The sequence below is a fragment of the Onychomys torridus genome, chromosome 3, assembly GCF_903995425.1.
Source record: "Onychomys torridus chromosome 3, mOncTor1.1, whole genome shotgun sequence".
Lineage (NCBI taxonomy): Eukaryota > Metazoa > Chordata > Mammalia > Rodentia > Cricetidae > Onychomys > Onychomys torridus.
The window spans coordinates 41,191,277-41,202,398 of record NC_050445.1 but is presented as its reverse complement, the minus strand read 5'-3'; positions in this window follow the sequence as shown (position 1 = coordinate 41,202,398).

Below are 11,122 nucleotides of genomic sequence, written 5' to 3'. Positions count from 1 at the left end.
TCTACTTTTCAGCACACCCGTCCACAGACCCGTCCACAGACCCGTCCACAGACCCGTCCACAGACCCGTCCACAGACCCATCCACAGACCCGTCCACAGACCCGTCCACAGACCCATCCACAGACCCATCCACAGACCCGTCCACAGACCCATCCACAGACCCATCCACAGACCCGTCCACAGACCCATCCACAGACCCATCCACAGACCCATCCACAGACCCGTCCACAGACCCGTCCACAGACCCGTCCACAGACCCGTCCACAGACCCATCCACAGACCCATCCACAGACCCGTCCCTACGGCATGGCACTGTTATCTAAGACCACTGCAGTAGCTGGGATTCAGCCATTCCTTTCTTCCCTGGGTCCTGGAAAGAATCTGGGGACCCTCTACTGTGGTGGCTAACCTCATTTGGTCATGGTGTCTAGATGGTCAAACATTATTCCGAGTGTTTCTGTAGAGAGGATTAACGAGATTAACATATCAGTCAGTGGGCTGTAAGCCAGCAGATTGTCCTTCATAATGTGTGTGGGCCTCATCCAATCTGAGTGGAACAAATGAACAACAGAAAAAGCAACCCTGACTCTATAAGCAAGAGAACATCATGTAGAAGACTCCTCCTTTCAGATCCAAACAGGAATACCTGCCCTTTTGTGTCTCTGGCACCCTCCAGATTTTGAACTTGTTAGCCACTATAATCACAAAGTCAATTTTTACCCATAAATACCTTTATATGCATGTGAATGTGCAATGCACCCTCTATGACTTCTGTGGAACACTAACCACTGTATTTACCCATGGGAATGTAGAGAAGAACCCTGGGCCTAAGTATGGAGAGGAGACAGGGGAAGCAAGCCAAGGACACTGCAAAGCAACCAGAGGCCAAGTCCATGTCCTGCTTCCCTTTATCCATTTTCTGCAAAATTATCACTCACTAATACATAATACACACACACACACACACACACACACACACACACACACACACACACACACACACGAGAGAGAGAGAGACAGAGACAGAGAGACAGAGAGAGAGACAGAGACAGAGAGAGACAGAGAGAAAGAGACAGACAGAGAGAAAGAGAGACAGAGACAGACAGAGACAGAGAATCACTTAACACAATAAGTTATTTATTTGTGTGTGTGTGTGTGTGTGTGTGTGTGTGTGTAAATCAGAAGACAGCTTGTGGGAGTCAATTGTCTCCTTCCACCAGGTAAATTCTAGATTTGAACTCTGGCCATCAGGATTAGCAGCAAGCATCTGATCCATCTTGCCAGGCCCACCTTCTAGAAACCAGAGATGGGGGTGTTAGCTTTACTAAAGGCAAAGCTCATCTGAGCCAGTTTGGCCCAGACCACAGTCAGCTCAGTTTTGGCCCCTGTCTACCTGTATGCACCTGACCAGAGAGAGGCCAGAAGTCATGGGGACAGGAGACCTAGGGGTTTGGAAACTCTGGCTGACTTGAGATGCTGAGAAGACAGTGAATGCAAGCGTGCACTTGGTGACTAGAAGAATGCCATGGAAATGTCTGGTGCTATTACCCAACATCCATTCATTTTCCAAACCTACTTTCTGCCAAGAGCTGCACCAGGGGGTGGAGAGCTAGGGAGGAAGGATGCAGTCTGTTCCCGAGGACTTGTCAGTCTAGAGAGTGAGCACAGGAGGGACTAGAATAGGATGTGGCAAGTTCTATAACAGAGATATAGCCAGGGTAGGTGGGGCCGCAACAGGGACTCCTCTCTTACCCCCGAGGAAATGGAAAGGTTCCCCCAGGAGGAAACCTTGAAGGATGCACAGCTTTAGCTAGATAAGAAAGAACAGAGGTTCTGGGCAAAGAGGCCTACTGTTAAAGAATGTGAGCAAAGTGTCAGGCTCTGGGCAAGGAGAGAAAGTGATAGATGAGGCACATTCCCCAGACCATAGAGTGTGGGAAGGATGTGGGTGGAGCATGCCCTGTCAATCTATCACCCCAGCTTCAGTGCCCCTCCCCTTCTCCTGACACTGCCTAGAACCACGGAACTGCTGGCCTGGCCTTGGCCACAGCACTCCAGGTACAATCCGATGGGAACTTCTCCCTTCTGCATAGCATGTGAGAACATGTGGGACCCTCAGAGATCTAAGTGTCTCAGCTACTTTTCTAGAGCTGTGAAGAGACGCCATGACCAAAGCAACTCATAAAATAGGTCATTTCATTGGAAGCTTGCTTACAGTTTCAGAGGGTGAGTCCATGACCATCATGGTGGAGAGCATGGCAGCAGGCAGTTAGACAGATCACTGGAGCAGAAGCTGAGAGCTTACATCTGATTCACAAGCAAGAGACAGAGAAAGAGAGAGAGACAGACAGAGGAAGAGAGGTGGGGCAGGCAGACACATGCCACATGTTCACAAACACACACCAAAAAACTCAAAGCACTACATGGAATTTGCTAGCACAGAGCTGACACTGTCATAAGCCCTGCATCTCCGTACATATTCTCACTACCCAGCCCACCCAGAGTGACCCGGTGTCTCCCGGGCCAGTCAGCTCACCCTGTGCAGATCTCAGCAGCACCACCACCCCTTTTAGCCCCTTGCTGGCTGGCCCTGCCATGATTGTCTGAGATGAGAATGCTCAGAACACGGGAAAATCAAACAAGGGCTGACCTGTGCTTTGTTACCCCGCCCCACCCCCACTCTCCACTCCCCCCCCCCATTTTTCTTTTCTCTTTTGAGAACACTTAACAGCAAAGGTTAATCTTTGAAGTCCCTACAGATTTGAACTTTTCACAGAATTGGCTGCAGCTTCTAGTGGGTTAGAGTCTAATTGGAGTAGAGCAGAAGCCGTGAGCTGGGCTGGGGAGGGGCAGAAAGAAGAGACCGAGGCAGAAAGCCACCATCCGGGCCAGCATCCTCTAGCAGACAGGGAGCAAAGAGGTGACACCCAGAGTCTGTGTGAGGGGTAGGGAGCAGGGCTATGTGACTCGGGACAGATGCAAGAGAGCAGGAAAACTCAGCATGGTGGTCTGAGGTCTGTGACTGGGTGGTCCCTCCATCAATGTGAAAATCCCAGGCAAATCCCAAAACTATCCAAGCTCTCCCAAAGCACCTCAAAGCCTCCCTTGCCACCTCCCAAGGTCTCCAGATCAGATTCAATTAAACTCTGCTCCTTGGATTTTGTATTACAGCCAGGCCAGCCAACCACTGCCCCTGGGGCCAAACATTCCTATCCTTCCCTGGCAGGAACGGCTTGAAGGCCAAAGCTGAATTTGTTCTGGGAGAACAAACGCACATGAAAAATAAGAGCCTTAAATAACAGAAGAAGCTAATGTGGTGGTGCATGCTTGTTACCCCAGCATATAGGATGCTGAGGATGGAGACCTGGAGAGCTAACTTGGGCTACCAAGTGAGACAAAGCACTTACTTTCTGTTCTTGCCATCTCTCTGAAACATGTACACATTTGTTTAAAAGTTCAATGAGGAGCTAGGGAGATGGTTGACGGGATAAAGTGCTTGTTAAGTGTGAGGACCTGAGCTCGGATCCCCAGCACCCACGTGATACCTGTCACCCCAGTGCTGGATGGGAGGTAGAGATAAGTGGGTCCATCCCCAAGGCTCACTAGCCAGCCAGTCTAGCTGACACTGGGAAGTGATCCTATCTCAACAAGAAAGGAGGGAAAGATAGTGGAAGGGACCCAAAGTCAAACTCTGCCCCTACACACATGTGCACACAAGCGCATCACACACACACACACACACACACACACACACACACACACACACCACTCGGTAAGTCCCTTTCTAGTCCCCACCCGGGTGTCTTTCTCAGAGACCTGGAGATTATTCCCTCTAAATGTAATCACCAAGCAAGATGGCACCCCAACTCCTAGTTTTAAGGGGGAAAAAGGAACTCAATTATGGAATGGAGAGCTGTGTAGCTTATTACCAGGGGTTAGAGGTGTGGATCAGTGGTGAAGAATATTCTTATCATATGTGACATTATGAGTTTGAACACCTTCGCATGGCAAGAAAGAAAATGCAGTTAGGAAACACAAATCCCCCATGACCAGAGAGCTCTGGGACACACATTGTGTGACAGGTGCTAGTGGGTGCTACCCCAGGACTCCTTATAGATGGTCCTAAGAACATGAACAGAGTGGGCTGAGTCTTCTGGGCTACACTGAGGGTGGGACTCTCAGCTGTCTGTGTCTCGGTGGATTGGTAGCACTGTGCATCACACTGTTGAATCTTCTTAGTCAATAATCAACTGTTTTCTTTTTTCTCTTCCTGCGTGGGAGGTCCTGTGAGTTGGAAATATTTTGTTTTTAATCCTAACTCTCCCCTCTCCAGGGGATGAACAAGGCCCTCTCAGGCCCTTCAGAAAGAGAAGGGCAGGGAAGATGGAGAGACCTGAGGGGAGGAGGGGCATGCAAGCCAGGCGAAGGTCAGCTGGGATAAGGAGTTGAATGTGGCTGGGAAGAAACAGCTTAAGCTGTCCCTGTCCCAGCCCCTGAGCCTCTCCAGTCAGCCTCCCTCTCTGTGCTTGCCCTGCCTTCTGCCAGGCCTCCAGTATGCCTTGACTGTTAAAATTCACTTGCTGTACCCTCAGGACTTCTTGTCCCTCTGCATACAGAGCCAGAGTGTCATCAACCCACTGCAGAGGTTTGCAGATTCAATTTTCTGTCTTCTAACTTGTCTTTGTCCCCATGGCAAAACTTATTCATGTGGGGCCATTTGTGACAGTTTTTTTTTTTTTTAAATCATTTTTATGGGCAAAGACTAAAGTGTACTTGGTTTTTTCTCAAAGAAATATTATGTCAAGTAAATGTTTCAAGGAATTTGCTGAAAGCATTGAATTGACCTAAGAGCAGGATGAGTTCTTTTGAGCATTTGGCATCTGGGCAAACCGGGCTACTAAGGGTTGATGGCTTGTTCCTTCATCCCCGCTCCCTGCAACTCAATGGGATCCCACAGCGAATGGGCCACATCACCCTGAGCTCTGTCCTGATCAGCTGAGGTGGGAGAGCAATTTGGTTTGCACCTCAAGAATTTAATTCTCAACACTGCTTGCATTTGGACCCCCATAGGATGCTTTAAAAGGATACGGGCTAATGAGCAAGCCCCCTTCCAGGGTCTCTGCCTTAAATGATGCCCCCGAGTCTCAGGCAGCATCTGTCCTTAAAGCTCCCAGCGATACAAGGGGAATTCCCAGTGGGTCCCTCTGTCTCTGGGTTGGGGGCTGCCTCTGAGTTCAGGGGCCTTGAGGTTAAAGCTGTGTGGTCAAGACCTTTCTACTGGACCACCTGGAGAAGTTTTAACCAGTGATGCCTAGCACCAAAACCAGGCATTCTGATCTTATTAGGCTAGGAACTTCTACAGCATGACCAGGGTAAGACTGTCTGGGACAGGAGGAAACTCTGACTGCTCGGACTGAGCCTCAGGCTGGACTCTTTGAGCAAGTTGATTGACACCTGTGAACCTCTACTTTCTCACTTTGAATATGAGACTAGCATCAGCCACCTTGAAGAGTTGCCTGCTCTAGGCTCCCTCCACTAGTACAGCATGGGTTAATTTCTTAATCATTCTTCCTTGTCAGAAAAAGGGCAAATTTACCATTAGCAATTAACTCTACTATCAATAAAAATTCATTTATTAATCCAGAAGTGCTGCTTCTGGAACCGTGGAAGGGGACGCCAGGCTTGCCCATCCGCCTTGCTTCTTTGGCAGATGTCACTCCTGTGGAGTCTCCCCTTATCTCATAAACTCCTGTCTTGGGAGGCCAGCTCCTTTGAATCAAATTAGAGTTAATTAAATCCTCTCTAAAACTCACTAGGGGAACTCATAGCATATACTGAAAGTCCTGTCAGCCGTGATGCACACACCTATAATCCCAGCACTTGGGAGGTGGAGTCAGGAGGATCAGAAGTTCAAGGTCATCGTCCGCTATACATTGTGAATTTGAGGTCAGTCTGACAACAGGAGACCCCGAAACAAAGCGAAAGTCCTGGGTGCTTGAGCCTATTACCAACAAACGAGTCTTTTCTGTTATACATAATCACATTTGTATCATAGTGTAAACAGGAAGCCATTTAACTAGAACTGAGCCTGGGACTTGATATCAGATACCATGGATTCCAGACCCACTATGTGCCTTCAGACACGCCCCTTCCCTTTTCCAGCTTCCATATGCTCAATCCTATTTTAGATTGTTATTTTGAAAGGTGTGGCTGAAAACAGGGCTGTTGCCTCTCTGAGTAGTGTGTAATTCCACAGCTCCGGCCTGCCACAGTCTAAGCAGCAGACAGATGAGGGTTCATGGCGCTGCAGGGTGTGCCTGGGTCATTAAAAGAACCTCCTTTCCTACTTGAGTGTGCCCTCTCTCACACTTTCTGCACCTGCTCTTGATGCAGCACCCTGTCATCTGCCAGGTGCGGAGCAAGGTAACTCCTCGACGCAGATGCCGCCTGGCTGCACTCAGAAGCACTCTGGCTGAGATGTTCCGATAACTCATGTGCATAACTGACTACGGCACACACTGCAGAGGATGCCCCGCTGGGGCTCAGGAAAGGCTGGCTAGAGAAGTTAGAATGATAACTATGCACCAAGGAAGAGCAGAATGTGGATAACAGGGCAGGAAATGTTCTCCACCGACAAGCAGCCCAGGATGCAAGACAGGCAGGTGTTGGTTCCTGAAGACCATGGGTTACTTTCCAAGATATTCCTAGAGGTCAAGAGGTGTGCGTCTTTTAAGCATTTGGTGCACATTGTTCACAGTCCTCCAGAAAGGATGCTCAATGTACACTTGGCCAAGCAGTACGATGCTGCGGCCTTGATCTGAAAACAGGAGCTGGGGTTAGAGTGCAGTCTGTCCTATTAGTTCAACAAACATTTACTCTGCCCCCACTTCTCCCCTTGGGCTGGGGTGGGTGTGAAGAAATGAGAACACACAGCGCGGCCTTCTGGAGTTCAGCCAGCTGGAAGAGCAGTCCACAGTTTAATGGGTAGGGCAACCCAGGGCTCCCAAGTAGCAGGGGTTTGAGCTGCAAAGAGTCTGTCCTTCTATTTCCCCTCTGGGAGGCAACCCATTCACTTCTATGGAATTGTTCACACAGCTCCACTTGGTCTTTGGGGGCAGGGGCTCCCCAAAGCTGCTCTTTTTCAAGGAGCGGCTAAATGTCCAGCCACTCATGGACTGACCACATTCTGCCATTTTCTTTCTTCCAGCCATTCTTCCTAGCAACTGCCTTAGTTAGGGTTATTATTGCTATGACGGAACACCGTGGCCAAAAGCATCTTGGGGAGGGAAGGGTTCATTTGGCTTACGTATCCTGAATCATAGTCCACTGAGAGAAGCCAGTGCAGGAACTCATACTGGCCAGGAACCGGGAGGCAGGAGCTGATGCAGAGACCGTGGAGGAGTGCTGCTTACTGGCTTGCTCACCATGGCTTGCTCAGCCTGCTTTCTTATAGAACCCAGAACCCCCAGCCTAGGGATGGCCCCACCCACAATGGGCTGGGCCCTCCCATATCAATAACTAATTAAGGAAAGGCCCTATAGGCTTGCCCACAGCCCTATCTTACAGAGGCATTTTCTCAATTGAAGTTCCCTCCTCTCAGATGACAGTAGCTGGTGTCAAGTGGACATAAAATTAGCCAGCACAGCAAAGTAGGTATTTCCAAGATGCTCAGTGACCTGTTACCCCCCCAGCTCTCCACAAGTAACTTAGTTGGGCCTCTGCAAGGCCTTGGGTAGGAATCTATTACTGGGAGCCTCATCCAGGGAATTCTAACAGTAAGCATACAAAGCCCCAGAACTGTGCATGCCTGTTGGATGGCTTTTAGAAATGATCCTAAAGAAATAACACAAATATCTGCAGAGATTTATCTGCAAGATTGTGCATGAGAGCCTTGTTTATGGAAAGAAAGAGTATCATTGAAAATGTTCTCAAGTTTCAACCAAAGGGATTGGTTAAATAATTTATGGCACATTGGCACAATGCAGGTGTCATAAATTACATCATGGAAAGATATTTAATAGCATAGTAAAAAATGTGAGACAACTGCAGATAATATTGCTATATAATCCTATTCTTATGGAAAACATACACATAGACACAAGATGAGAGAGAAGTTATACATCAAAAATATAAAATATTTGTGTTTTCAGGGTAGTAGAATTATCAGAATTTGGAATTCTCTGGATGTTCACTACTTGTATATCAGAATAACAGGTATCTTACTTTTTAAATCAATATCTACCCCAGGCACATACGGAACAATGATATGTACAAGTGCTGCCTTAGGAGCTGGGGAGCCAAACCCAGGAGCAGGCTTTTTGAGGGAGAGAGAGCAGCTCCTCACTGCCCAGCCAGCGGCTCTGCCATACCCCATCCCCAGGGGTCATGCAGCAACCCGACTGCTTATGTAACCAGGCTGCAGAAGAAATGCACTTGGCAGCCTCAGCCCTGGGCAGACAGATCTTCTGACTCCTCCACTCCATAACAGACCATAAGGGGACAAACCAGAAGTGATGGTTTCATCAAAGAAGGAAAGATGGATGTTTTTTTGGCCACTGTGTTCCACTCTGCTGAGCAGGCACATCCCTTGCTGGTCACTCAGCACGTGTGTAGCTGGCTACTCCTGGCTTCCAACTCTCCTGCTCTGATGAATAATTAACATGAGCAGAGTGCTTCACTCGTAACCAAATGATCCTCATAGCGACTGCAACGTGCTCCTGCAATGCTCCCATTACAGACAGGGCAGAAGACACAAAGAAGCAACTCACCCCAAGTCATGCACCACTTGATGGAAGAGCCAAGAATCAAGCCAGGCAGTGTGACTCCAGGTCTGCCCTTAACACCATGGCCAACAATCTCTTTCTGGTCCTGTTTCCATGGTGATTTTTTCCCCCTAGGACTGCCAAATTCCTTCAGAATATGAACTACATCCTTCATGTTTATGGGACCAAATAGGACCCAATGTGGTGCTAGGACCACTGCACATTCCCAGGGACTTGCAGCCTGCCAGCTTTCCCCATTACTTCAACAACCAGCTCTAGCTGCTGGCAGCTTGTCTGTGGGGGTTGGGGGACTATGAGACTGAGGATACCCCAGATGTGTTGTCTCAACTTCCAGGGGGGGACTCAAGGCTTCTTGCAGCTTCTCTGGAACATTTTCCCAAATGCTTGCTCAGTCCTGGGTTCTTAGAGCTATCTCTGCATAAGTCCATGGCCCTAAACCTCGCACTCCAGCAGCAAAGGTTGACTAGGTGAGAGGACTGAGCTCACCACTTGGTTTTCATCCCTTCCCTGAAGCTTCAGGCTGGATACCAAGCTGAGAATACATCACTGCTACCAAGTCAGGGCTTATTGGAGGAGACACAAGAGCCAGACGGTCTCGGCATCGTGGGGCTTTGAATGATTTTGCCGGTGGCCTGCTTCCCAGTTTTTTTCTAACTTTCTGCAATGAACTTGAGTTTTGGGGGGTAAATTAAATAAAGAAAGTGAGGAAAGGCTAACTGTTCTTGTCCCCCTGGGGGACTTTTCCTAGTGTGGGCTGAAGGGATCCTGTGGCTTCCTCAGACTCCTGTTTGATCCCCGTACTAGCAAGTTCCCATCCCCATTCCCTATTCCATTCTGGCCATTGTAGACTAGTTTGTGCAAAACTTTGTGGGTCACAGAGCAGTCCATAGGCTTGATCCTGCTGGTCCTCGCACTCCTGCCTTCAGGAGAAATTGCCAACACCTTCTCAGTGATGCCTGGATCCACAGCTCCCTCCTTGGTCCCTCACAAGGACTTCAGCCCAACTGACTGTTAAACATCTACAGCCTGATGTCCCGAGCAGCTTACATTCCCCCCAAGCATCTTATGCCTGCCGCTTCCTCTCCCTTCACATTCATCCCCCACTTCCCAGTGCAGCAGCAGCAGCGGGTTCTAGATGGCAAGGCTGGTGGTAGTATGACTGTTTTGTCCTTCTAGGTTGGTCATTCAGCTAATAGGCCCGGGGTTCTTACCTTCAAAATGTCTTCTGGCTATGTCAGAATGATTTCCATTTTTTCCTATTTTAACATTGTTGTTATTTACTGTGTCTATTTATGTAACATTCTCAGATATACTTTCATTAATACTTCAGTATCAGAACCTGAGTAATTAGTAAGGAATAAAAGATTATTCAGCTCACCATTCTGAAAGTTTTTCGGATACCACATTCACACATTAATCAACTCAAAGTTCATCTCTTACATGTCTTGCCTGATGTTGCTCTTGGTATCTCACAATGGAAGTTCAGTTTTAACATAAGCTTTGGTGGGGCCAGTCAACCTTAGCAGACCTCTTTCCTCCAGCTCCTGTGTCTTCCTTCATGCCTCCTGTGCACTGCTGAGGCATGGCCCTGCATCTCACTTGCTTTTGCAGCTTCAGGGTCTAGCCTAGAACCCAGAGCACAGCATATACTCAGTGAAAGTCCTTGGATCCAGGAGCGAAGAAACAAAAGAATAGGTGAACAAATAATTCTTCATCGTTGTCACCGTGATTTAAGGGTCTCCTCCTCAATCATCTTTCCCACGTTTCTCTACCAGTTGACGCCTCCAGAATGGTGGCCTGAGCATAGGAATCCACTTTTGTGCTTTCAGAAGCTCCCACTGATGGGCAGGGCCTTCAGAGTTCAGCCCTTTACATCTTCCCTGGAAGCGGCCTTTATTTCATTCCCTGAGCACCCGCTCCTCTGATGCAGCCTTTCAGGGCCTTTGTCCCCTTGTCCCCTTGCTCTCTGATTGACAGCTTGGCCTCCCATGCTGGGGCTTCCTGATACCTCACATGTGGTGGCCTGATTACAGTATGAATCCCAGTCTCTTCATGACTCTCTGTATGGCTAGTATTGAGCGGTCTCCATCCCCAAAATCTTGTCCTTCAGAAAGAAACATCAAACACGGTGTTGAGTGAGACTTGGAAAATGCTTGCTAACACCTGAGGCATCACTCCATTTTGCTGTTCTCGGGAACCCAGCAACTGTCGCTATGGAGACAAACCCAGGCTAGCCCAGTTACTGTCTATATCTTGAGTTGGCAGTCTGCTGCCACTCACTGGAATAAGGCCATGCCATCACTCACTGAACCATGATCTGGAAACATGACCGTTGCTTC